General features: G+C 32.3%; 1 protein-coding gene and 1 long non-coding RNA gene across 10 annotated transcripts in view; one reads left to right on the forward strand and one right to left on the reverse strand.

The window, feature by feature from the left end:
• LRRTM4 (leucine rich repeat transmembrane neuronal 4) overlaps positions 1 to 22,987 on the reverse strand; it is a 698,247-nt gene that overhangs the window by 514,210 nt on the left and 161,050 nt on the right. The gene's annotated exons all lie outside the window — the stretch shown is intronic.
• The window catches only part of LOC144280715 (uncharacterized), a 106,144-nt gene that overhangs the window by 56,910 nt on the left and 26,247 nt on the right, over positions 1 to 22,987 (forward strand). For 4 of the 7 annotated variants that reach the window (XR_013349113.1, XR_013349114.1, XR_013349112.1 and 1 more), the window contains exons 3-4: positions 2,842 to 2,946; positions 3,070 to 3,189. This is a non-coding gene — a long non-coding RNA (uncharacterized LOC144280715). Of the gene's footprint in view, positions 1 to 2,841; positions 2,947 to 3,069; positions 3,190 to 7,959; positions 8,091 to 18,809; positions 18,873 to 22,987 lie in introns of all 7 variants that reach the window. The other 3 variants (XR_013349110.1, XR_013349111.1, XR_013349115.1) reach the window with 3 other exon arrangements.

A 22,987-nucleotide genomic window follows, 5' to 3' on the forward strand; every position in this document is an offset into this window, starting at 1 on the left:
AGGGAAATGGAGAAGGTATTTACCCCTGTCATGTGCATGAGGTGGAGAAGAAAATAAAGAAAAGTTTCACAGGAGGGGTAGGCATTTGTTTGGGATCTATGGAATGGAGAGAATTTGCCGTGATGGCCTGATTAGCCAGGGTGAAGAATTACAGGAGCATATAATAATAACCCTGTGATTATAAGAATAAATGAAATATTCCTATTCCACCAGAAGTTATCAATGTATTCAGCCCTAAGTCCGGTACCGTACCTTACTCTTAGTCCCTCTCTAAAATAAAAAGTAAATAAATCTTTAAAAGATATGTAACTTTTTCCTACAATTTATTTAAGATAGATTAAAATACTCTGATGAGTTTTTTTTCAAATTACTTTCCACAAAATAAATATTTATTTTTATGTATTTCTCTTTCCTAAAATTAACAGTTTAATAAATAAATATGTACATATAATTTTTCTTTCTGCCGTTAGTATGTTAGAGGTTATAGAGGTCACTGACTTTTGTACAGTGAGACAGCCAAGATTTTCTCATGATCAGCCCCTGATTATGGTTGTAACTAAGGCTGGTACCTCTACTTTCTCTGCTATAAAACTTAAGAGAATTTTACAGTTATTGGACTAGACCAAATAAACCCTCTTACAGAAGCTTTACTTTTGCATCTAGGTCAAAGATGAATGCTATGTATCATTATGGTCATAATTGAAGTTCATATTATTTAAACACAGTCTTACTTTTTAGTCACCAATCTTCTTAAGGGAAAGGCATAGAAAGCTTCTGTGACTGCCAGGACATTTCATATATCCATTTATATTCCTTATGTAACCATATAAAGAATAGTTACAATATAATAAGACATGGCCTTGAAATGGTTTTTGTGAAACAGTTTGGCATGACAAAATTTAATTGTGGTATCAACTTCTAAGTGTCCAATTATTCACCTAATCAAAGAGATATCATGTACACAAAAACTATTTACAGGTATCCAAGAGCCCTGCATGACCTAGAAGTTTTTGATAGGCATTGTGTACCCTATCAGGGTTCTCTGTTTCACCTATCCCATTATTTCAGGATTGGCCAGGTGCCCTCCTTTGAGACTCATACTAAATAAATTTGAAGAAACTTAAAATAGCAAACTCAAATATTAACATGGCAGTTCACAATTCAGAAAGCCATGGTTTGCTCCATTACTCTATATATACCTTATTCAAATGCCAACTTCTCAGGAAGCTCTTCCCTGTCAATCATAATCTAAAGTTTCCTGCTTCCCCATTACTCCTTATACTCCTTTCCCCCTGTTTTATTTTATTAAAAGCAATTATCTCTATGTGATAGTGTATTATGTATTTATTTACTTGTTTAGTACCCATCTTCCCCATACAATTCCATAAGAGCATCATGGTCATGTAGCAAATGTTAAATAAATATTTTCTAAATGAATAACTAGATAAGTCTTGTCTATTAGCAATGCATGCATTAGTGCTCTAAATTCAAAATAAGGAAAATGAAGGGCACCTGGGTGGCTCAGTCAGTTAAGCAACTGATTCTTGGTTTAGCTTCAGGTCATGATCTCAGGATTGTCTGATCCAGCCTTGCTTTGGGCTCCCTCTCATTACAGAGTCTTCCTCCCCCTCAGCTCCTCCCCTTGCTCCATTGTGCATGCACATGTGTGCTCTCTTTCTCTCTCAAATAAGTAAACAAATAAAATCTAAAAATAAAAAAAAAAGAAATAAGAAAAGTGAGACTCTTGAAGTGTAAGTGGTCAAGACCACATAACTCATTACTAAAGTTTTCAGACTTCTTAAAAACTCCCACTATATTATATTGTCTTTTCTTTCCCAATGTAAGATGGATCAGAGGCAGATGTATAGAGACTAGATGGTGTCTCAAAGGCTGGGGATGGTGTGACTATTAAAGGAGAAATATAGGCTCACCTCCTAAGCAGAGGAAACCTTCCTGTCATCAGAAGCTCATGTACTTTTAACCCTCACACTTGATTTTATTCTCTCTAATAAATGTCGCTTCATTTCCTAACTGAAATGATACACGTTGATAACTGTAACCAAAAAAGTGGACAAACACTTAAATGCCATAAATCTATATTCTGACTATAAGTTTATACAGATTTAAAGAAATGCTAGCATAAAAAAACAATCCTAAGAAATGTGATGCACCACATTCTGATAGATTTTTAAGAAATCTCAAGAAGAAAGAGGTCACAAAGTAACCTTTATTCTTGTTATATAACCTAGTATGCGTCTGTTTTTACTAAAAATCTGTATTTTAAATATAGACCCTCAGCCATACCTTGTTACAGGTGGTAATATACAACAGTGGTTAAGAATGTGGGTTTGGAGTCAGAGAGTGTAAATCTACAATTCACAGACTCATAGATATTGGAGGAAAGAGCCGTTCTAAGTTAGTACCTTCAATTATAAAATTGGAATAATAAAGAATCTACCATGTAAGACTGCTGTGAAGATAACACAACTTCACAATCTAATAAATATGGTATACTGCATATTCTAAGACCTTACTAAAGGTTAGGTATTCATACCCAAGAAATCAGATATATACTTAAATGTTGAAATTAACCACAATAAAATTCTACACAGATTGTTGATCTTTTAAACACTTTCATTATCACATGGGAAAAATGAGGAGTGCTTACATTTGGGGAAGAATTGGTAAGGATGGAATTATGAGCCAAGAATTCAAATCAATATAGAAATAAAAGAATTTATAGTGCCACTATGTTTGTATTCTCTTGATTTATCAGTTCTTGAGCATCAGAAATAATTTTAATTTGCTCTCCCTAACTCATGATTTCAATATTCTTTTCAGGCATTTGACACTACAAGTTGCTTAATAGAATAAAAATACGGACCTTGCCCAGGGAGCATGATCTACATTTCAAAGTAAAAGAAGATTAAAAAAAAAAGTTACTTGGTAAGAGTATAGGGAGGAAATTTAACAGTGCATATCACACAACCTCATAAAATACCTCTGAGTCAGAGAACATTCAGGCTGTGTAAAACTCTGATATAAAGCTTTTTGCAATTCCAATTTCAGATGTTCTGCCAGTGAAATGAAATCCTCCGTGGGGAAAGTGACGTACACTGCGTATCTCTTACTATCCCATGGACTATCAGGAATAAAGGTCCATTTACTCAAAAACACTTCTTGAATAACGTAAGTCAGGCACTCTGCTAGTCACAAGGGCAGACATGAAGACTAGTACACTATCTTTTGTGTGTAGCTGAACATAATTAGGTGGAGAAAAATGTATCTTCATGTAGATTTCTGTTTTCATGCTCAACATCTATGATCAAGTCCTCCCAGGACTCTTTGTTGTTTTTCCAGTTCCATGAGTGACACACATTCTCTTTTTGTCTCTGAGTCTTTGTTCATGTTTTTGTTCTTCCTAGAATGCTCCTCTCCATCTCTTCTGATTTTGTTCTCCTGGTGGTTCCTGCTTACCTTTGAGGTTTATGATGAGATATCATTTGCCATATGAGCCTTTCCTTTTCATAGATTATTTCAGCTCTATGATTATATAGAACATTTAATACTTCCTCTAAAATAATATTTATCACATTTTTATTGATAATTGCATGTTTTTATCTCCTCTGGTAGCTTCTTTTCCCCATGAGGACAAGAACTGTATACGCTGCCATTCAATACAAGACAAAGCACTCAATACATATCTACTGAATGAATGAAAAAATGAATGCCATCTGACAATTTGGGTTAAATGCTGAAAGATCACTGAGATAAAATAATTTATTTTGGGGGAAGACTCCAATAAGTAATTTTCAGAGTTTGTATTGAGTATTGACACTTTCACATGGGTCTTTTAAGCATGAGTAGGAGTTAACCACACAGGATAAAGAAAGAGTATTTATGGATAGAAAGAAAGAATTATGTAAGGACTAAAGAATCTTTTCCAAGTTTGATTTGGAAAAGTTTCTTGCAGGGAATAACAATTTGTGAGGACAGATTATAAAGGGCTTAATAGAATATGCTAAGGCATTGAATCAAGATGAATGAAGTATTATAGCATCACAGAAGTTCTATGCTAGTTAATGGGCAATTCAGAAAGAAGACAGCATTTAAGTTAAATAAAATTTGGACAGGCTTCATTACTGCAGGATTTCTCAGAGCTATTTGCTATATCCATATACTACACAGTGCAATTTACCATGAAGTTATAGTATATAGAGAGCCTTTTAAATATGTTTGTTTATAGAGCACTCTTCTTTTCCATGGAGCATTATGAAGGATTTGTGTACACAGAACTCATGTTGGGAATCAGTAGTATAGTACAATGGTTCTCAACTAGGGTTATATTTTTTACCTCAGAGGATATTTGGCAATGTCTGGAGATATTTTGAATTGTCATAACTCTGTAAGTGAGGAGTTGTTACTGAATTCTACTAGGTAGAGGTCAGGAATGCTGCTAAACATCCTACAATGCTCAGGATAGCCCCCACAACAAAGAATTACCCAACCCAATCACCAGTAGTCCCAAGTTGAGAAAACTTAGTATAGTAGAAAGGGAAACAATTGAACTTGAAGTCTCCATTTTTCTGTTTAATAACTCTTGGGTCTTGGGGCACCTGGGTTGCTCAGTGGCTGAGCATCTATCTTTGGCTCAGGCCGTGATCCCAGATCCCGGGTCCTGAGATAGAGCCTCACATAGAGCTCCCTGCAGGGAGTCTGCTTCTCCCTCTGCCTGTGTCTTGGCCTCTCTCTCTGTGTCTCCCATGAATCAATAAATAAAATCTTAAAAAAAAATAACTGTTGGATCATAAACAAATTATTTAATCCAATTAGGCCTTATATTTTTCACTGAAAAAAAATAGAAATGAAATTATTTAATTTGGAGGGTAAAGTTATTTTAAGAAAGACATTGTATATGAAGATACATGGTAGACTATCTGCCTCAGACCAGTCACTGCTCTGTTAACAAACTCTACTCCCTGGACATACCAGTGGGATGTGCCAAGAGGTTCAAATTTAGGAACTAATGCTAAGAGCCACAATTAGAATCCTAAGAATGGGCAGATGATCCAAACTGGGTCATTAGTGCTTTTCCTAAGGATTCCAAACAATACATAATAACATTCTTGTTCCCTTACCAAGAGACTGTGAAACAGTTGTCTGTGAACTGCCTAAATCTCTTTTACAGTAAGAGAGCTTGAAGCTGGCATTGAGAGAAAAGCAAATATGAGAGATAAAGATGGAAAAACAGAGTTTAAGCTCTGTATCCAATCATGTCTGAAGATAGTTGTTTGAAGTAACAAAACCCAATATATCTTCTATTTTCTTTAGCTAGCTCATTTGGTTTCTGTTACTTGCAAGCAAAAGAGTCCTAACACAGATACAATTATTATTTATTCTGTAGGAAATTGAGAGCTCTTATGTTTTCTAACATACATTATAATAGGGTGTTCTGGGTAAGTGTCTTGATTCCATAAAAAATAGATTGCTCTAGGAAAAAATATTAAAATGTTTCACAGAAAATAATGCGATTCATACTAGTGAGTTAAACACTAGACTTTCCAAACCCCAATTTAGCTGTTGAATTTCATCCAATGTATATTAATTTTGAAGGCCAGTTGACTCAAATTTGTGGTAATAAAAATATTTTATTCTGTATTCTATTTTAAAAATTTAAATTCTAGTTTTAGTTATTTATGGTCACTTGTATTGAGTAACTTATACTGACTCCCATGAAAAGTCTAAAAAGCAAAAAATAAATAAATATTTGAAAATATGGCAATGATTGAAATATACTCTAAAGATTGAATAGTGAAATAATTAAGCTATATTTAGCAAGTTTATTTATTTAGCAAATATTTGTTTATTAGGTATGTGTCCACTCTATGCCAGTTACAATGGTGAAAACCTACTGTGTTTAAATTAATGGTGAAAACAAATACAGGATAAGACAAAATCTTTGAATTTTGTGCTATGAAGTAATAAGAAATTGTGATATAAATATAAGTATTGAAAATTGTCAGGGAATGCTTCTCTAAAGAAGGAATATTAAGTTGATACTTGAAACTAGGGAAGTTAGGCAGGTAGGATTGTTGGAAGAGTATTCCCTGAAGTTTGAGTATTTGATATAAAGATGTTTAAGGAATTAGTTTGTTGTAGTGAAGAAATGGGAAAAAAAAAAAGGGATGGAACAGACAGAAAAAATGTATGTAAGATTTAGATAAAAATGGGACACCTGGGTGGCTCAGCAGTTGAACATCTGCCTTTGGCTCAGGGTGTGATTCCCGTATCTCAGGATCGAGTCCCATATCGGGCTTCCTGCATGGAAGAAGCCCGCTTCTTCTATGTCTCTGCCCCTCTGTATGTCTCTCATGAATAAATAAATAAAATTTTTTTAAAAATCTAGATAAAAATAAATAGATAAATTTAAAAATTTGTGCCAGTCTCACCATTGAGTGGTATTCACACAAGCCACCTAAAAGAGTAAAAGTAAACAAGAAAGCAAGCAAGCAAGCAGAAAATCAACATTCTCAATATGATGTAAATAGGACCTACTGTTCCAGAACATAGTATTCAAAATATCCAGAATACAAATCAGAATTACTATTATACAAAAGATATATATCATAATATATAATAAATATATGTCATATCAAATTGACATATAATAAAAAAGACAATAGATAACAATTAATTCTAAGATAGTCAGATATTGGAATTATGTTACAAAGACTATAGACAGTCACAATATTGAAGTTCCAAGAAGTAAGATAAACACTCTTCAGATGAATTGAGCAATATCAAATTTTGGCACAGAAACAGAAATAAAAAAGTAAATGACACTTTTTGGACTAAAAATAATGGATTGGACTTTATAGAAGAATGGGAATAACACAGAAAAATGTGAGTAAACTTGAAAATTTAGCAATTGAAATTATCCAATCTGAAAAACAGAGGCAAAAGATTGAGGAAAAAAATGAACACAGGGACTTTTGGGGCAAAACAAAAAGTTTAATATTTTTGTTATTGTAACATCAGAAGAAAAGAAAAGTGTGATACAAAAAGAAACATATTTAAGCATACTGGCCGAAAACTTCCAAAATTTCTGAGAATGATGAATTCACAAATTTCAAAAGCTCAGAGAATTTCAAATAGGGTTAACTCAAAGAAATCCATGCCAGGATATATTGCAATCAAAACACTGAAAACTGAAAAAAGAATGGTCTTAGAGCAACTGCTAAAATAACATACCAATATTAAAACACTCTATTAAAATGGAAAGAAATAATAAAAAATAGTTTAAAGAAGAAAAGAAATAAAAGAGAATTGTAAAATGAATTTAAAAATATAAAACAAAAAGTAAATTCCCAATGACAACCATATCAAATGTATATTGTGTAATCATACCAATAAAAAAAAAAAAAAGCAGAGTGCCAGAGTGCCTGGGTGGCTTAGTCAGTTAGCACCAACTTGTGATTTCAGTTTAGGTCATAATATCATGGGTTGTGAGATTGAGCCTTACGTGGGGCTCCATGCTCAGAACATGGATTCTCTGCCTCTCCCTCTCCTTCTGCCCCTCTGTTCACTGGTGTATGAGTGCAAGTGCTTTCTCTCTTTCAAATAAATACATAAAATCCTTAAAAAAAAGAAAAACCCACCGGACTCCAAAATACATTTTTAAATAGTAAATTGGCCTTTATTAAAGTTACTTTTTTTTCTCTAAGACATGCAGTGGTAAAAGAAGGAAAAGGCAAGCCACAGGTTTGGAAATTTATTTTCAAATCATAGATCCCAAAAGGACTTGTATCCAAAATATATTAAAAAAAAAAAAAAAACCTCTAAAAGTTTAACAATAAGAGACAACTCACAGAAAAAAAGTGGGCAAAAGTTTTGAACAAATACATCACTGAAGATACACAGATGGCTAATAAGTACATTAAAAGATTTTCCACCTTCTAGGGGAATACAAATTAAAATATCCTGAGATATCACTATACACCTACTAGAAAGAAACAATTACAATACCAAAGCTTTGACAATACGATTTACTGATGAGGATGTGCAGCAACTGGAAAGCTCAAACATTGCTGGTAAGAAAACCAAATGATAGAGTCACTCGAGAAAACAGGTTGGCAATTTCTCTTATATTTAGATATGCATTCGCTGTATGAATTTGTGATCTCATTCCTAGATATTTGCCCTAAAGAAATGAAAGCTTACAATCACACAAAACTTAAACATTATGTTTAGATATACTGACATAATCAAACATAAATTAATAATAATAATAATAATAATAATAATAATAATAATAAGTCCACAAACTGAATTCAAATATCCTTCACCAAATGAAGGGATAAACAAACTGTGGTACTTTTTATATATGAATGAAATACTACTCACCAATAACAGTTTGTTTGAATCTCAATGGTATTATGCTGAGTAAAAGAAATCATTCTCAAAAACTGCATAATGTATGATTCCTTTATAGGACATTCTGAAAATGCCAAACTGTAGGGTCAGAGAACAGATCCGTGGTTGCTAGGGTTAGGCATAGGGAAGGATGCTACGCAAAGTAGTACTGGATGAAGTGATAAAACTGTTTTAAATCCCAATCATGGCGGTAATTACACAGTTCTGTGTGTTAACATTCATAGAGTGGTAAACAAACAAAAAAGTCAGTCTTACTGAAAACAAATGTAAAAATTAAAGAATATGAAAAAAATTGTTCAGTTATGTTTGTTGGAAGATCATACAAAGGCAGAAATTTTGTTAGGAAATACTAATTTAATAAAATTGTTCTGTGATAAAGAAATGCAAAAAATTAAAGCAAATTATATACTTCGGGGGTAATTTTGCAATGCATATGACTATAGAAAGTTTTAATTAACTTGATTTTATGAAGAGCTCTTGCTAACTGATTAAAAAAATTGATACCCATAAAAAATGTGTAAAGCCATTTAAGGCAATTCACAGGAAATGAAATACAAATGGCTAAAAAGGTTTAAAAAATGTTACATTTTGCTAGCAAATACAAATCTAAGATGCATGAGAAAGTATATATGTCTAACAAAATAAGAGAGAGAGGAACAGACATGTACAAGTGCATATATCCAGTATGTGTAAGAATCTGCACTTGCATGTGGACATAGGCACCTGGGCTATGGAAAAACAGACATTCATATACACTGTCAGTGAAAATTTTAAATTACTACAATATTCCTTGGAATAATTATGACTAGCCTTAAAATTTTTCCAAACAGTAGAGGAACTCTGCTTTAGGAAATCAAATTAAGAAATAATCATGGATGTGGACAAAAATGCAGCTATAGGGTTTTCAACTGTAGCATTACATATAATACTGAGTAATTCAATAAAAGTGTAAATAACCATTTACAGAGGTTTTATTAAACAATATATAAGCAGCCATTGAAATGATGAGCTCCCTCGCACTCTGACATCTAGTTGGTTTGGACCATATAAGGCACTGACAAGAACAGAAAGAGTATTGAAAGTGCCTATTCCTCAGCTATTTCCTTGCAAACTGTAACCTGATGGTGGTCACATGCCTTGACCAAGGACCATAACTCCTGTCAAACAGTTAAACCCTAAACCTAGAGTTTCCACTGACCAGTAACAATGGCCTCGTCTTTAAACCCAAGAGATAGGATGATTTCACACTGATTTCACACTGGTCAATGTATGCCCAGAACTTTTTCAGCATTCCTTATCATTATAACTTCATGCCCTTGTAAGCGGATGTTTGTTAAATTCTCTCTTTAATCACCTCATCTTAATTACCAGGCATTTCCTGCCAGGGTCCTCAACAATAATTTTACCAAAATATTAGAAGTTATTCCTTGCAAAAGAATACTATTTATATATCTGTGTTAGTTTATGTGGATTTACTTTTATGAGTTTTGTGTGTCACTTACCTTTATATCGATTTTTGTAATTTCCAAAGGAAAAACAGGTAACTTCCTAAAATAATATTTCTCAAACTGTGATGAAAGATTAGTTGTTTTTATTCAGTCACAAATATACAGTTTTATAAAATATTTTATAAATAAGATACTAAATATCAAATATATTATATATTATAGTAGTTTATGTTATAAAATATAATGGGAAAGAATTGTGAAAATTAAATTAAAATACATATTCAAGCATACAATTTTTACATTTAAATTCAGCAGATATAAAATATTCTTGTTGAATTGCTATAAAGTTTCTAAGTGTTTAATTTCAAATTAACGTGGTGTTTGCAAACCTGCATTTGTTTGCAGAAAACACTTTTGGAGTCATTGGTCTAAAATATGATCAAGTGAATCAACAATGAAAGGATATCTATATCCATATAATTTTACCTATTTACATGTATATCTATCTACTCCTATGTATAGTTAATGATGCCTGAACAGGCACCACCTATCAGATACTCAGTAAGTATTTGGTAAAAATACAAATGAACAAGTTGTAAAAAAAAAAAAAAAAAAAAAAAAAAAGCAGTTAACAAGTTAACAAGTGCAGAATACACACAAACATGTATGCAATTTCTTTGACTACTAGAGTTTCAGAGAATAGGGTGTCTCATATACTGTCTGGTGGCTGAAGATAGGCAAAACCTATCTAAATGTTTAAATAAGCATACATTTTGGCCTGATAATTAAGTTCAACTGTACTATTTGCAAGTCAAGAAAAATTGGAAAACTTTAAATAAATGTCCAACAAAAAGGAAAAGTTTAAAATGCTTTCATGAAATCATGATGGAACACAATGCAGACCCTAAAATAAAATTATAGAAGCACATATAATGTCATGGAAAGTTTTTTTTTTGTTTTGTTTTTTTCTTGTTTTTGTTTTTTGTTTTTTTTTTGGTCAAGTGTAATATGACTTACAAGTATACAGAGTAGAATGTTAAATTTGAAAAAAATATATATATAATTTGACATCTATTTATGGAAAAATATAAAATATAAAAAACTGTTTTTATATTTAAAACATTCCTCCCTGTTAGGGGGATGATGATGTTTGTTTAATTTATGCTTTTGCTTATATACCATCTTGAAATTTCAATGAACCTATGTTGTGAAATAAGCATAGATAAAACTATAGATCAAATGTTATGAAAAGTTATCAAAAATGCACAAAATTATAGCAAAGAAAGACATTAATATTTTTAAAAGATTGCACTTAACCAGAATTTATTACTTTACTGAGAGGTGGTTAGATTAAAAAAAAAAAAAAAACTACCAACATAATTTTACATTCACAAATTAATGGGAAAATTAAATGAAAAGTCATTTGATAAAGTACAGCAGCCACTTAAAAACTCCAAAGAAAACAAAAACAGACGACCATTAAAACTGACAGCAAATATGATTATAAATGTCAAACCACTGAAAAGCATTTCCAGTAATATGTGGAGGTGGACAGAGATACTGGCTAACTCCATTTTTTTTTTTTAATCAACGATGTTTTGGAGGATTTTGTGAATGCAATAAAAAATGAAATAACATCAGAAAAGTAGAGATAATATCCTATTTATGTTAATGATAGCAGAAACTACTGAAAAGCCATTAAAACTGATTCACTTTCCTACTTTGGCTGCATACAAGGTAAATATGATAAAAAATAAAACCCTAGTTCTTTTCTGGTCTAGAAATAGTTACTTGGAAAAGCAGATGGAAATTTTTTTAAAAAGCCTCCTATTCACAACTACAAAAACACTTAGATAATGCTTATGGATGAATTTTATAAGAATAGTCCAACAGAAATGGTAAAGAAAATCCTAATCATTTTTTTTTGAAGAACATAAATAAGGTTTTAACAAATAGAAAGTGGTACTGTGCTCTTAAACAGAGGTTTATTTCCCCCCAATTTATCATACATTTAAAATTGTTAAAAGCAGCCAATGGTTACATATTTGTTGATGTCATTGTTGTTTTTGGGGTGAAGAGATGGAGATAAGATGACTTTAAAGGTTTACAAGGAAGAATAAATTTATTTTAAAAAAAAAAGACAGATTTGCTGAAGAACAATGGGAAGAGAAGAAAAATTTCACCAGGTATTAGAAAACTTATACATTTACCACAGTAAAAAATATATATTGAAATTGTAAAAGAAAAAATACTCAATTGAGTAGCATTGGAGATGCATGAAAATAAAATTTTAATGTATATGAGATCATAAGTTATGAAAGTTGTGTTATTCCCAACTTAATAGGCAATTGACAGATTATAAATTAATTATTGTCATTGAGAAATCTAGATAAGTATCTAGGAGAATCTAGATCTATCTAATACCACATATAACAATAAATTTCAATTATCCCTCCAGTACTAGGTTTAGACTCTTCAATGTTAGAGACCTTAACCTCAGGAACTCCAACTCTTTCCCTTATAAATATTCCCACAGAAAGCTTAAGAATACTGAGATGTCAGAGAATGAATTTAGAAGATTTTGAGAAATAGTAATAAATGAGTATTTACATTTTTTTAATTTTTAAGATTTATCTGAAACTATATGTATAATATATAATTAAGAGATAACCAAGAATTGAAACCCAAAATTATGGGGAAAAATTGAGACATATCCTAATATAGAGGTAATTTAAAACAGTTTGTAGAAATACCATAAACAAGTTAAAGGTACAAATAATTTCCACCAGCAAGCAGAGAATTAATAACTACAAAATATCTAAAAAGTACATAAAAAGTTTTTTAGACTCACAAACACCCAGGAATATGCTGTGTGAAATAAAATTATTTCACTAGGGATGCCTGGGTGGCTCAGTGGGCTTCCTGCATTGAGCCTGCTTCTCCCTCTGCCTGTGTCTCTGCCTCTCTCTCTGTGTCTCTCATGAATAAATAAATAATTTTTTTAAAAATTATTTCAGTATAGTGATACATTATTTTAAGCTTATCACTGAAAAAAAAGTAAAGGGCTAACAACCAACAAAACCTTTACTGGTGAAAATATAAGTTGATATACTGCAAGATGAAATAAAGATGTATTCTATTTCTTAGAAATAACAACTATATCCAATGATATAAGTAGAATGATGTTCATTGTAGTATTTATTAAAGTATAATGGTAAAAGATTTGAAACTAATTGAATTCCTATCAGTATTAAGATGGCTAATGACCTTGTGATACATCTGTACAATGGAATATTAAAAGATAAACAGAAATAAACCAAATGATTTGGAAATATTTCCATGAGATATATTTGAGTAATAAAAGTAAAAAATAATGTACTTTTGTGAAAGACAAAACTTTATATACGTATATATTTATATGTATATATGTTTATACATATATATTACATATGTATACATATACATTTATATGCTTATATATGTATATATTTGCGTGTATCAGTATACATACACACACATACAGAGAAAAATGTAGAATTACTCATATTTAGTCTTTAACTCAGACTACTTGGTGGTCACTGTGAAATGAAGAAGAAAGGGAACAAGAAAACAGAAGCAAAAGGATAAGTAACAAAAAAATGACAGGAAGAAAAAATGTGAAAAATGTGTATATAAAACAATAGAATTCTTTCGTGAATATGTATTTTGTAAAAATATTTAAAATGAAATAGTGATTACTATAAAATATACTTGGGGGGAATGGGGTAACCAGGTGACATGCACTAAGGAGGGCACTTGATGGGATGAACACTGGGTGTTATACTATATATTGGCAAATTGAATTTAAATAAAATATTTAAATACACATACATGCACATACATATACATTTAGGAAGAATGGATATTTTTTGTCTACATTTATATCTTCCTTGCTTCATTTTGTACAATTTTATTAATGAACTCAGCTTAATTACATGTGTGAAATATTCTGACAGTGTAAGTTAAAATGAGAAATGAAGGATCAAGGTACATAAGCATGTCCCAATTCCTAGTCAATCACATGAACATCATTTGGTAATGAGGGAAGATTCAATTATTGCAGGACAACTTTCTTTTCCTCTTTTCAGCATTCATGAGAAGCTGTTCACTCTCCTTTTGATGCTGAGCCTGATCTTCCATTTTATGGAATAACAGTTTAAAACTATTTGTTTAGTTCCCCTTATCAATGTTTGAATAATCATTAGATTTTACGAGTGAAGTCACATTACTGATTTGATGTACAACTCACCAGATGGCCAGAGGAAAATGTGTTAGTTTCCTACATTTGATTGCAATGAAGAGTAAATACTGGTCTCCCTCAGTGACCTAACACATTGAAGACAGATTACATGGACAATTATTAAGTGATCTACAACCCCCTTGGATCATTTTGTGAACTTAGGAATTGCAATTAATTTTATGCATGGCCCACCTTATTTAAAATACTCCCTATCCCAGGAATTTGCTTGGAACTGAGTTGTAATCAGTTCTCATTGTTGTAGGTGTTTATATTTGAAGAGGCCACGTTTGTCCCTGCTTGAAGAATTTAGTTTAATGTGAATTATTGGTCTAAATATGACAATACAGTGATCCCTTAAGTCTCACAGCAATTTCATCTTCCAAACCAAGGTTTTATTGCAACCACGATCGGAAACTCCAAAGAATTCAGGAAAATAAGAAAGAATAGTGATTTTTGTTGTGCGTTGGTGCACACTATTACAAACGTCTTTTCAGAGAGAAACAAAGAACAGAAATATTAGGTGCCTAATTGCAAGAATTTCAGTTAGGGGCCTAATTGGTAATATCAAACAGATCAAAACAAGTAGAATTAATATTACACATATTTCTTTATTACTCTTTTTAAATAGTTAAAATCCCTGACTATTTTTATTCTATAATTCTGGATTATACAACATGTAAGTTAAGTATTATAAAATGCCAAATTTAAAATTAAGTACTAGTTTGAACACACATGTAAAAAATGAAATTCAAACTATTTTATTTTTTATTTTTATTTTTTTAAAGATTTTATTTATTTATTCATGAGAGATACAGAGAGAGAGAGGTAGAGACATAGGCAGAGGGAGAAATATGCTCCCTGCAAGGAGCCCGATGTGGGACTCTATCCCAGAACTCTGGGATCACGCCCTGAGCTGAAGCCAGATGCTCAACTGCTGAATCACCCAGTTGTCCCACTAATTTCTTTTAAAAATACTTTTATTTATATCATGATACATAGTTTAGATGTAGTAACACTAGGAAATGTAGAAACTGAAATGGAAGGACCTAAATATGAAAGTAGGAAACACTACAATTTTTAGTGCCTTTGGTTCATAGATGTTATAATCTGTTATATGATTATGAACTAGAATCAGATTGTGTTTTGCCAGAGATATTTTATTATACGTAGGCATTACATTCATATTCTTTTTCTCTAACTTCAAAATGTTTAGGTTGATTTTACTTTTGTTTAGATAGTGGAAGTGAAGGCTAATTTCAAGTTTTTAAAGAAGAAAAACAAATGAAAACTAAGACCATCCTTTTACAAAAAGTGTCACTGTAGTGTAGCAAAATGAACAAAGATGATACTGACCTTTTCTTATTTCCCACAACACATTTTAAATTAGCACAGCTGGAATATTCTATAGAAAATCAAGAATCATAGCATATTCAATTCCACATTGGTATTTTAATCATTGCTTAAGAAAATCCTTCCACAATATTCCTGATCCTCCTGAATACTAATTAAATGGAAAATATCTAGTTAGGCTTAATGTCTGCTTCAAACCTTCCCCAGAGTAATGCATATAAATATGCACTTCATTCATTTGCCAAACCAAATTTGATTGTTTGCGCTATTCCTGGAGATGGGTTAGGTGTTAAGAAGACAAAAGACAATTAATAGGCAGCATGTCACCACAGCAAACTTAGAAACTTGACTAAAATTTATATAACTGTAAGATAAAGAAGATGGCATATGATTTAATGCATCACACAATATTATCTTTAAAAAAATCTTCTAGTTTGAAAAAAATCTTCTAATTTGTAATGATTATAGCACAGATGCATACCTCATCTTAAAATTAATGAATGTTTATTATGAGGACTTAAGAAGAGGGGTGAAAAATAAATGAAAAAATTAACTCATCACTCAGACTGTTATTTTAATGTACTTCCTTCCTATAGTTTTTTCTAAGTTTATAATTGGTAAGTTGGAATACATAATATTTTAGATAAAAATAGGATCATACTTTATATACTGCTTTAGCATCAGATTTTTTTCTACCACTTAATATAAACTGAAATCATTTCCTTAACCTTCCCCCTAAAAGATGATGTTTCATGCCAGGAAAAAAAAAAAAAAACTACTCTGTGGTTATTTTCAGTTTTCAAAAGTATTCATTTCCATATGTAATTGTTTCACATCTCTGAATATTTTTCAATGAGATAATTCTAGATGTTGAATTACTATGTTAAAGAATATGAAGCTTTAGTGCACACTGATAAATTTTCTTCCTGAGATTTTTCTAGTATCTATAACTAATGGTGATACATGAGATTGTCCACTGCCTTGTGGCTTTGTTAACATTTATTACCAACTTTGTAATTTTTGTCAATTTAAAAATGTCTTTCATTACTAAAAGTGTACAAATATTTAATATACAGTTGACTGTTAAACACTGCAAGGGTTAGGGATGCAGAACCCTCTATAGTTGAAAATCTGTACATAACTTTTGACTCTCCAAAACTTACTTCTAATAGCTATTGTTGACAGGAAGCTCTACCAATAAATACATAATCGATTAACATATTTTGTATGTTATATGTACTATATACAGCATTCTTACAATAAAGTAAGCTAGAGAAAAAATGTCATTAAGAAAAATCATAAGGAAGAGAAAATAGTTTATAGTACTGGACTGTATTTACTGAAAAAAATCTGCATATAAATGGATCTATGAAGTAAGTTCAAACCCACATTTTTCTGCATCCCAAAGATTTTGAACGGTTGTATCTTCATTCTCATTAGTTTCCATGAATCTTTTTAATTCTTCCTTAATTTCCTGGTTGACCCTTTCATCTTTTAGCAGGACAGTCCTTAACCTCCATGTGTTTGAGGTCCTTCCAAACTTCTTGTTGTGATTTAGTTCTAATTTCAAGGCATTATGGTCTGAGAATGTGCAGGGGACGATCCCAATCTTTTGGTTTCGGTTCAGACCCGATTTGTGACCCAGTATGTGGTCTATTCTGGAGAAAGTTCCATGTGCACTTGAGAAGAATGTGTATTCAGTTGAGTTTGGATGTAAAGTTCTGTAGATATCTGTGAAATCCATCTGGTCCAGTGTATCATTTAAAGCTCTCGTTTCTTTGGAGATGTTGTGAATGCTCTGCATCACTTGCCATTAGGGAAATACAAATCAAAACCACAATGAGATACCACCTCACACCAGTGAGAATGGGGAAAATTAACAAGGCAAGAAACCACAAATGTTGGAGAGGATGCGGAGAAAAGGGAACCCTCTTACACTGTTGGTGGGAATGTGAACTAGTGCAGCCACTCTGGAAAACTGTATGGAGGTTCCTCAAAGAGTTAAAAATAGACCTGCCCTACGACCCAGAAATTGCAGTGTTGGGGATTTACCCCAAGATACAGATGCAATGAAACGCCGGGACACCTGCACCCCGATGTTTCTAGCAGCAATGTCCACAATAGCCAAACTGTGGAAGGAGCCTCGGTGTCCATCGAAAGATGAATGGATAAGGAAGATGTGGTTTATGTATACAATGGAATATTACTCAGCCATTAGAAACGACAAATACCCACCATTTGCTTCAACGTGGATGGAACTGGAGGGCATTATGCTGAGTGAAGTAAGTCAGTCGGAGAAGGACAAACATTATATGTTCTCATTCATTTGGGGAATATAAATAATAGTGAAAGGGAATAGAAGGGAAGGGAGAAGAAATGTGTGGGAAATATCAGAAAGGGAGACAGAACGTAAAGACTGCTAACTCTGGGAAATGAACTAGGGGTGGTAGAAGGGGAGGAGGGCGGGGGATGGGAGTAAATGGGTAACGGGCACTGGGGGTTATTCTGTATGTTGGTAAATTGAACACCAATAAAAAATAAATTTAAAAAACCCCACATTTTTCAAGGGTCAACTATATACTGTGGTTAATAATCTTTTAGCATACATGTGAATTACTTCTCCGAATTCCCTTTCCCTATTAGATTGTTCAACTTTTTCTAATTGATTGATGACAGCATTTCATATTTTAGTTTTAGTTATACTAGTCCTTTATTTTCATTTAATTCCAAAATTTTAGTAGTTTATTACCTTAATTGTTGATGCTTTTGTTAAATCTTATGTAATACATACATCAAATTTTTATTATTTTACATTTGGATTTAATCCTAAAACTTTTGTAGCCTAAAATCAGGTAACTATCACCCTTGTTTGTAATTATAACTTTTGTTTTTCAACTTTAACCTTTTAATCCAATAAAATTCATTTTTGTTGTCTGAGTCAGGGGACGTTTAGTTCCCTCCCCCACTCTAATGAAATTATTTAAATATTTTTTTTTATATAATCAGTCATCTGTCTTCTCATATAAAATGGCATATATAAAACTCTTGAAAACTTTGGGGTCTCCTTTTGAATTTTTCATTCTATTTTAATCAGTGCTACGTTAGGTTAACTACTATAGTTAAGAAGAAAATTACCACCTCATATTCCCCCAGTTCTTTCAATGTCTCATTGTTCTGGTTGAGCATTTTTCAATTAGAGAAGAATGTGAAGGTTTATACAACATAGTATGTTTAGGTCTTATAAAATAGACTGCTTTAAATTGTATTATCACTAACAAACCTGTTGAATCTCTTTGCAGACTAACAGCAATGTAGCAGTAGGGATTGCCGAGATTTTGAGCACATATCTTTCATAGTCCGAGGTTTGAATCCTGGATCTATCACTCTATATACAACTGCATTATTTTTCATTTTTTTCAACTATAAAATGGGACAATTATAATTCCCTCAAATTATGGTTGTGCAGATTAAGGGAGAAAGATAAGATATGCAAAGTATCTGGCACATTATATTTGCTTTACATATTCTCTTGTACTTCTATTCAACAAGGTACATTAACTTGAAATATATTATGTGCAATTTAAGTTAGTTAAAGAAGAAATTACTGATGTAAAATTTTTTATACGCCCCAACCAAAAAAAAAAGCTCCAATCTAGTTACTACAATAGAATATGAATTCTTCTCTGTACTCTTTTTTAAAAAACAAGATATATGTTTACATATCTGAGAAATGGAAATGTAGTGTTTTATAATTGTGTTATAACTCATATCAATTTTATCCTTACACTCCAATGATTCTATTTACTTTATTCACTTGATATGAACTGAATGCCTACTAAAACATAAATTATCTATAATTTATGGATATATTAGCCAAATACAGTAAAATGACTTCCATAACATTCCCATGCTAGACAAGAGCAGAGCAGAACTGGGACTTCAAGTTCCAGACTCTCCAATAGTCCAAGGCTTTCCTAATGTAACCAGATAGACTGAATGAAATTAAACAAATAAATTGGGCATGTTAACATTTAATAGGACACATTGATCCATTCAGCATACTCTCATTCTATTATCTATTTTTTAAAGTTATATTGCACTTCCTACAGTAATCTCCCCAATCCATTAATTATTCCCTCAATATTTCCCTCAGAATCCTTCACATGTGCCACAATTTTCACTGGTATCTCACCCATGAACTTAACTTTCTTGTTTAGTTACCTACCTTTAGTCCCAGGCATCCAACCATGTAGCTTCTCTGTTATCAGTCCTAAAGAGTTGACAATCCATAAGGAATGTATCCCAGTCTTGTTATAGCCTCATGAAATATCAAAATTCATCCAGATCTTAGACTGCCAGATCTTCCTCAATATGTTCCTAGTAAGTTATCTATGAACTCTTTCAGGAATTTTTCTAAATATTGACTTCCTTCCTCCAGTGCCATATGCCTCATCTTCTCCCTCCTCTCAGCAAATGATCTTTCCTTTTTCACTGGAGACAAAGGGGGTGGGGGGCAAGAACTTTCTAAACTTCCTTTTTTTTACCAGTGTCAAATGAATCAAAAGGTGCTTTCCTTCATTCTTGCTTCTCATTTTAGTGGAAGAAGTTTTCTGTCTAAACTAAAACTTATCCTTTTATCCAGCTTTCTTTTCCTGTTACTTTTTGAGCAACTGTGCTATTTGAATCACCATTCTTTCCATCCCTCTTTTTTCCTTTTTCTTTTTGGGCTTATTATCTTAGATAAATGATAATCTTCAATTTTAGTTCATCTTAAAAGAAAATGTTTCCTCAAATCCATATCTTCCATTACCTATGGTTCTATAGATTCCTTTCACAGATAAAGTATTTGAAAGAATAATCTAGAAGACATAACATTTGTCTTTTTAGAGGACTAATTATGTCTGATATACCTTCAAACTATCCATTAAACTAACTATAAAAGATAAATGCAAACACACACACACACACACACACACATACACACACAGACTGGCAACAGCTTATAAACTTAAGATTGATGACAGAAGTCTAAGTCTGGGTGTCCTATAGGGACCATTCCATACCAACATCACATATTTTACCTCTTTATTGGTTGAACTCATCCTTCTTTCCCCATTTCTGTCCCTACAGCCATTGGTATTTCACAAATAAGAAAACTGAGGCCAAGAAGTTTAGTTAAATTGCCAAAAGTAGCATTTCTTCAATTTCATTCCAGGCAGGTTGTTTTCAGAGTTCATAGTCTTAACCATCAAAACTCTATCCTTCTTATTCCCCATGAACAGTAATATAGGGACTGACTTAAGTCAGTTGTTATCCCAGAAGAGCTCATTTTATGAAAAGTAAAATTTGATCAGTTGTGAGAATAGTATCACTGGTTCTGCCTTGGCATCAGGATCCTAAGATGGAAGATTATGGCTACTCCTTTGTTATTCCTTTGTCCATAACCACCAAACAACTGAACCTGTTAAGTGTCTGATTTATAGATTTCTTAAGACAAAACAGACCCTAGTAGGATTAAAACTGTTGGTAAACAAAGCTGGTCCATAGTTAATATTAGCATATTTCTTAATTTAAGAAGTGTGAAAATTTTAGCAACTTTTTAATGTATATCACAAAGGATCTTCATAAGAGTCCAGATGGGCACTATTACTGCCCATCAGTTTACAAATGAGAATACTGAAGAACTAAGAGGATGAATAACTGTCCAAAGTCAGTAAGTAGGAAGAGGCAAAGAGAGGATTTGAATCCATGTAGTTTGTTCCCAGAATCCATATTAACCCCATTCTATTTTGTCCCTGTAGAATTTATACATGTCCATATTTAACATCCACAGTAAACTTTACCTTGGTTCATAATAAAAAGAAATTATACTATGCTTCTAAATTTCATCTTATGTAGCTGTCATGGATTATCCACATATTTTTAGTCCTTGGGACTGAATATTGGAAAGAAAAACAGAAGTGGGAGGCAAGGAAGAAAAATAATGAAACTTAGAAGTATAGAGAAGCAAAAGCAAAAGTAAAATGTACTCCTAAGAATACACTGTATCGTCCTGAACCGACACAGACTCCAGCACTGTCCCTAATGACAGCAGTGAGATGGAATCTAACAAAGCCAGGTATTATTACTGTCATCTCACTGAATAGGAGTAGTGGTGGTAATTTCCCTTATGTCCTTTTAGGAATCAGGGCCATGTGCAATTTCATGAATTCTGTGTCTTGTCATCCTGATATGGTTTACTGAGCTTTGCATCCAGGCTGAAATTCCATTCTGACTCAAAATTGTGACATAAATAGTAAATGACTAATGAATGTACTCCTCAAAATGCTGTCTCATTAACATCAGGTCCTCAATAAAAATGGGAGAATGTACCATAAATAATCGCATCTCCTATGTGTAAACCACAGATCTAACTGAACATAAAATGCATATATGAGATTTATCTCCTCCTTTTGAAGAAGGTATTAGGAAGAATGCTTCAGAATTTTAACTAAACGTATTATATAACTCTCTTGAATTCTCAAATAAAAAGAAACTCTAAAAAATTTAACTAGAGTACTTCTTGGTATAATGGGAAGCTTCAATTATAAGAGATATATAATTCCACATATGATTGATACATTTACCACAGTTACAAAGTTACTAAAGATAAATAAGCTACATGTGTCCCCTCTAAACATACTTAAATTTGAACCTCAAAGGGTAATTTTTATTGGCAAAGGCTCTCCCATAAACTATATACACTTAGAAGCAGAGAATGCCATGGATGGCTAGGGGAAGAAAAGTTTTTGTTTACCTTTTTGTGTTTTCATGAACATTTATTTGCATTCAACATCAGCACACCTGCCACACTGTAGCAGGATGAGTGGCTTCTGAACATAAGAATGTTTACCTTCTGCTCTTCAGCACACATTTGTTTAAAATTCATCTAAAAATTGAGTCTTCAAACTACTGCTATATATAGGCGCTGTATTTAGAGAAAGCTACAAAATTGGTTCCTTTTTAAAGGACTAAAAGAATTAGAGGAAATTGTAGATTTAAATCCAAACAAGAAAAGAGGAATTACCAGCAGAGGACAAAATGTCAACTTATAGACAAAATCTCCACCTAAATATATTTTAAAGGGACAACCCTAGCTTAGCAGCTATAATAAAATTAGGGAGACTGCTTTCTGAATTCATAGAGCCATCTGAATTCCTATTACTTCTTCTGTAATTCCTATGATGTCCTTGCACCCCATCCTTTAACTATACCCCCATCTCCCAGCAGCTTGCCACCCTTAGTGAGTTAATAGCCTCTAGCACAGCCTGTATCCCTGGATGGAAGACAGCAGAATAACTAAACCCGTCCTGATAAATAGTTGTCTTTACAGTAAGGGAGGAATATAAAATGAGTCTCGAAGTCATAGAATCACCATGATAACCAGAACCACCTCTATTATTTTTGTTATTATCATTGTAGTAATTTCTGTGTGGGA

This window comes from Canis aureus, chromosome 12 (genome assembly GCF_053574225.1).
Source record: "Canis aureus isolate CA01 chromosome 12, VMU_Caureus_v.1.0, whole genome shotgun sequence".
Classification (NCBI taxonomy): domain Eukaryota; kingdom Metazoa; phylum Chordata; class Mammalia; order Carnivora; family Canidae; genus Canis; species Canis aureus.